This window comes from Macaca thibetana, chromosome 15 (genome assembly GCF_024542745.1).
Source record: "Macaca thibetana thibetana isolate TM-01 chromosome 15, ASM2454274v1, whole genome shotgun sequence".
Lineage (NCBI taxonomy): Eukaryota > Metazoa > Chordata > Mammalia > Primates > Cercopithecidae > Macaca > Macaca thibetana.
The window spans coordinates 75,385,543-75,391,542 of record NC_065592.1 but is presented as its reverse complement, the minus strand read 5'-3'; positions in this window follow the sequence as shown (position 1 = coordinate 75,391,542).

Genomic DNA, 6,000 nt, shown 5'->3' with positions numbered 1-6,000 from the left:
AAGGATATCCAGGACTTGAGCTCAGCTCTGGACCAAGCAGACCTAATAGACATCTACAAAACTCTACACCCCAAATTAACAGAATATACATTCTTCTCAACACCTCATTGCACTTATTATAAAATTGACCACATAATTTGTAGTAAAACACTCCTCAGCAAATGCAAAGGAACAGAAATCACAACAAACTGTGTCTCAGACTACAGTGCAATCAAATTAGAACTCAGGATTAATAAACTCACTCAAAACTGCACAACTATATGGAAACTGAACAACCTGCTCCTGAATGACTACTGGGTAAATAACGAAATGAAGGCAGAAACAAAGAAGTTCTTTGAAACCAAAGAGAACAAAGACACAATGTACCAGAATCTCTGGGACACATTTAAAGCAGTGTGTAGAGGGAAATTTATAGCACTAAATGCCCACCAGAGAAAGCAGGAGAGATCTAAAATTGACACTCTAACATCACAATTAAAAGAATTAGAGAGGCTGGGGGCAGTGGCTCACGCCTGTAATCCCAACACTTTGGAAGGCTGAGGCAGGCAGATCACAAAGTCAGGAGATTGAGACCATCATGGCTAACACGGTGGTGAAACCCCATCTCTACTAAAAATACAAAAAATTAGCCGGGCGTGGTGGCGGGCACCTGTAGTCCCAGCTACTCAGAAGCTGAGGCAGGAGAATGGTGTGAACCCGGGATGCGGAGCTTGCAGTGAGCCGAGATCGCACCACTGCACTCCAGCCTGGGCGACAGAGCGAGAATCCGTCTCAAAAAAAAAAAAAAAAAAGCAAACAAATTTAAATGCTAGCAGAAGGCAAGAAATAACTAAGATCAGAGCAGAACTGAAGGAGATACAGACACACACACACACACACACACACACACACACACACACAAAACCTTCAAAAAAATCAGTGAATCCAGGAGCTGATTTTTTGAGAAGATCAACAAAATAGATAGACTGTTAGCAAGACTAATTAAGAAGAAAAGAGAGAAGAATCAAAGAGATGCAATGAAAAATGATAAAGGGCATATCACCACCTTAAGTATATGACCTATTAACATAAAAAACCACGATTATGTCATTTGACACAGGAATAAAAACACTGGACAGAGTTCAACGGCTTTCTTTTCTTTTTTTCAAGTAGGTATATGACCTTAGGTAATTTAATCTCTCTGAACCTCAGTTTCTCGCCTATAAAATATATATCTTAACTGGATCAAATTCTATAAAATTGTGTTGAAGGTTAGTTGAAATACTTTATCTAAAGCACTTAGCGCAATTCTTAGCACTTAATAAAAGTTGCTACTCAATGAAAGGTAGTTATAATCTACAAAAGAATTTCTTCAAAAACGAAGCTTCAAAACAAAACAGTTCTTCAAAAACAAAGCTTCCAAGTTTTCACTCAATAAAATATTTTTTGTCTTCTAAAGTAAAGAATAAGAAAAAGACATTAATGGACATTTCTCAAAAAAGATAATCAAATGACCAACAGGTACATTAAAAAAGAAGTTCAACATCTCTAGCTAGCGGGGAAATGCAAATCAAAACTACAATGAGATATGACCTCACTCCAGTTAGAATGGCTAAAATAAAAAAGACAAAAGAAAACAAATGTCTGTGAGGATGTAGGGCAAAGTGAATGCTTACATACTGTTGGTAGGAGTGTAAATAAGTACATTCACCATGAAAAACTCTATGGAAGTCCCTTAAAAAATAAAAATACAGCTACCATATGATTCAGTAATCTTACTATTGGGTTATATATCCAAAGGAGGTGAAATCCATGTGTCAAAGAGACATCTTCACTCCCATGTTTACTGATGCACTATTTACAATAGCCAAGATAAAGAATCAATCCAACCCAAAGATGGATGGTTTAAAAAGTGTGATATATACACATATTCATATATATATATACACATATTCATATATACATGAATACTATTTAGCCCTAAAAAAATTAAATCCTATCATTTGCAACAACATGGACAGACATAGAGGACATCATATTAAGTGAAATAAACTATACACAGAAAAACAAATACTACATTATCTCAATCATGTGGAGTCAAAAAAAAAGTTGATATCAGAAACATAACAGAACAGTGGCGACTGGAGAGTGGGGATAGAAGGACAGGAGTATGAGGAGAAGCTGGTCAATGGGCACAAAATTACAATTAGATAGAAAGAATAAGTTCTGATATTCTGTTGCACAGTAAGGTGATGGTGGTTAATAGTAAAATTTAATATATTGCAAAAGAGCTAGAAGAGAGACTTTTGAATGTCTTCACCATAAAGAAATGATAAGTACACAAAGTGACAGCCATGCTATTTGATCATTATACATCATTTATCTATCAAAATATCAAGTTTTACCCTATAAATACATGTAATCACAATGTCAATTTTAAAAATAATAAAAATCTCAACATCCTTTCTTGATAAAAACTCAACAGTTTAGGAATAGAAGGAAATTCAACATAACAAAAGCCATTTATGAAAAACTCATAGCTAATGTCATGATTATTGGAGTGAAACTGAAAGCTTTTTTCTCTAAGATCTGGTGCAAAGCAAGGATGTTCACTCTCAACACTTCTATTCAACATTGTAAGCACTATCAAGAGCAATTAGAAGAGACAAAGAAATAAGGGAATCCTGATTGAAAAGGAATAAGTAAAATTATCTCTGTTTACAGATGACATGATCCTATGTGTAGAAAATCCCCAGTTCACCAAAAATCTGTTACACTTAACAAATGAATTCAGTAAGTTGTAAGATACAAAAACAACATGTGAAAGTCTGTGGCATTTCTATGCACAAACAACAGCCTAGCTGAAAAAGAAATCATGAAAACAATCCTATTTATGATAGCATTAAAAAATAAAATACTTAGAAAAAATTTAACTAAAAGGAGAAATACCTGTACAATGAAAACTACAATAATATTGATAAGATAAATTGAAGGAATCACAAGTAAGTAGAAAGGTATTCCATGCTCATGGACTGAAAGAATTAATATTGTTTAAATGTCTATACTACCTAAAGCAATATATAGACTCAATGCAATCCCTACCAAAACCCCAATAGCCTTCTCATAGAAATAGACAAAAAGTTGTAAAATTTGCGTGAAACCACAAAAGCTTCTGAATAGCCAAGCAATTCTGAGGGAAAAAAAGTTGGAAGCATCACACATCCTGGTTTAAAATTATATTACAAAGCTAAAATAATTGAAACAGTATGGTACTGGCATAAAAACAGACAAATAGACCAGTGGAACAGAATAAAGAGCCCAGAAACAAATCCAAACACATACGATAAACTAATTTTTGACAAGGGCCACAAAAGACACAATAAGAAAAGAATAGTTTCTTCAATAAATGGTGCTGGGAAAACTGGATCTCCACATGCAAAAGAATGAAATTGGGTTTTTATCTTATACCATACACAAAAATCAGCTCAAGGTGGATAAAAGACCTAAACATAGACCTGAAACCATAAAATGCCTAAAAGGAGAAAACATAGGGGAAAAGCTTCTCGATATTGGCCTTGGCAATGATTTATTAGGCATCACACCAAAAGCTAAGGCTACTAAAGCAAAAATAAATAAATGGGACTATATCAGACTAAAAAGCTTCTGCACAGTATAGGAAACATTCAACAGAATGAAGAGGCAACATACAGATTGTGAAAAAATATTTGCAAACCATATCCAAGGGATTAATATCCAAGATTTATAAATAACTCATACAACTCAGATAAGGGGTTAATATTCATGATTTATAAAGAACTCATACAACTCAATATAGCAATAAAACATACAACCTGATTGAAAAAATGGGCAGAGGACTTGAATAGTCATATTACAAAAGTTGACATAAAAATACCCAACATACATGAAAAGGTGCTCAGCATCACTAATCATCAAAGAAATGCAAATCAAAACCATTGTGAGATACTACCTCACACCTGTTAGGATAGCTATTATCAAAAAGATAAGAGATGAGTGTTGGCAAGGGTGTACAGAAAAGGGAATCTTGTACACTGTTGATAGAAATGTAGATTAGTTCAGCAGATTAGTGCAGCCATTATGGAAAACAGTCTGGTGATTCCTAACAAAATTAAAATAGAACTGCCGTATGACCCAGCAACCCATCTTCTGGATATACAACCAAAGAAAATGAAATCACCACCTCGTTAAGACATCTGCCCTTCGATATTTATTGTAGCATTTTTCATAATACCCAAACATGGAAATCACCTAGGTGTCCACCGATGGGCAAATGGATAAAGAAACTGTGTGTGTGTGTGTGTGTGTGTGTGTGTGTGTGTGTGTGTGTGTGTGAGAGAGAGAGAGAGAGAGAGAGAGAGAAAGAGAGAGAGAATATTATTCACCCTTCAAAAAGGAGGATCTCTTGCCATTTGCTACAATGTGGATGGATCTGGGGAAACTTAACGCCAGGGAAAATAAGCCATATACAGAAAGAAAAATATTGCATGGTCTCATTTACATGTGAAATCTTTTAAAAAGAAGAAGAAAGTCAGATATAAAGAAATAAAAACAAAACAGTGGCTACTAGCATTGGGGTAAGGGGAAGAAATGAGAAGATGCAGGACAGAGAATAAAGTGGCAAATAGGTAGGGTGGACAAGCCAAAAGATCTAATGTACAGTATTAGGACTATCACTAATAATAGTATATTGTATTCAGGATTTTTGCTAAATGAGTACATTATAGTTGCTCTTGCCATGAGCAAAAAATGGGTAACTATGCAAAGTCATGTATATGTTGATTTTTTTCTACTATAGTAACCATTTTACTATATACGGTTGGCCCTCTATATCCACAAGTTCCGTATCCTTGAGTTCTGCATCCATGGGTTCAATCAACTGCAGATCAAGCATATAGTATTGGCTGGATGTGGGACCAGTAGATATGGAGGGCTGATTTTTTTGCATTCACGAGTTCCATAGGACCTACAGTGAGACTTGAACATCCAGGAATTTTGGTATCCTCACAGTCCTGGAGCCAAGCCCCAGTGGATACCAAGAGATGACAATATATGTATCTTATAATATCATGCTGTATACCTTAAATGTACAAAGAAAATTTATCTCTAAAAAATGCACTCTTTCAGCAATTTTGAAATATATAAGATATTATTATGTCTTTTACTTAGAAAATTTAATCCATTTAAATTTGTGTGTAATTGCGTTACATAAAACATCTTATACTTGTAACAAACTATTAAACTGATAAAAATTTAACTTCACATACAAAAACTACACTTTTACTCCATCTACCATTTTTATTTTTTGATGTCACATATTACACCTTTTTATATTGGGTATCCTTTAACAAATTATTGTAGCTATTATTATTTTAATAGGTCTGCCTTTCAACCTTTATACTAAAGATATAAATGATTTACACATCACCTTTATAGTATCGTAGTATTCCAAATTTGACTATGCACTTACTTTTACCAGTGTGTATTATACTTTCATGTTTTCATGTTACTATTTAGCACTCTTTCAGCTTGAAAAACTTCCTTTAATATTTCTTATAAGACAGGTCTTGGCTGGGACTGGTGGTTCACACCTGTAATCCCAGTTACTTGGGAGGGTGAGGCACGAGAATCGCTGGAACCCTGTACGTGGAGGCTTCAGTGAGCCAAGATCGTGCCGTGGCACTCTAGCCTGGGCGACAGAGGGAAATTCTGTTTTGGAAAAAGAAAAAAAGACAGGTCTGGTAGTGATGAACTTCCTCAGCTTTCGTTTGGCTGGAAAAGTCTTTAATTTTCTTCATTTCAGAAGAATAGCTTTGCCAGGTATAGTGTTCTTAGTAGGGAGATTTTCCTTTAGCGCTTCGAAAATATCATCCCACCCTCTCCTGGCCTGTAAGAGCTCTTCTGAGAAATTCTCTGCTAGCCTTTGGGATTCTCTTATAAGTGTTTTATTCTTTTCTTTTGCTGCTTTTAGAATTCTTTGTCTTT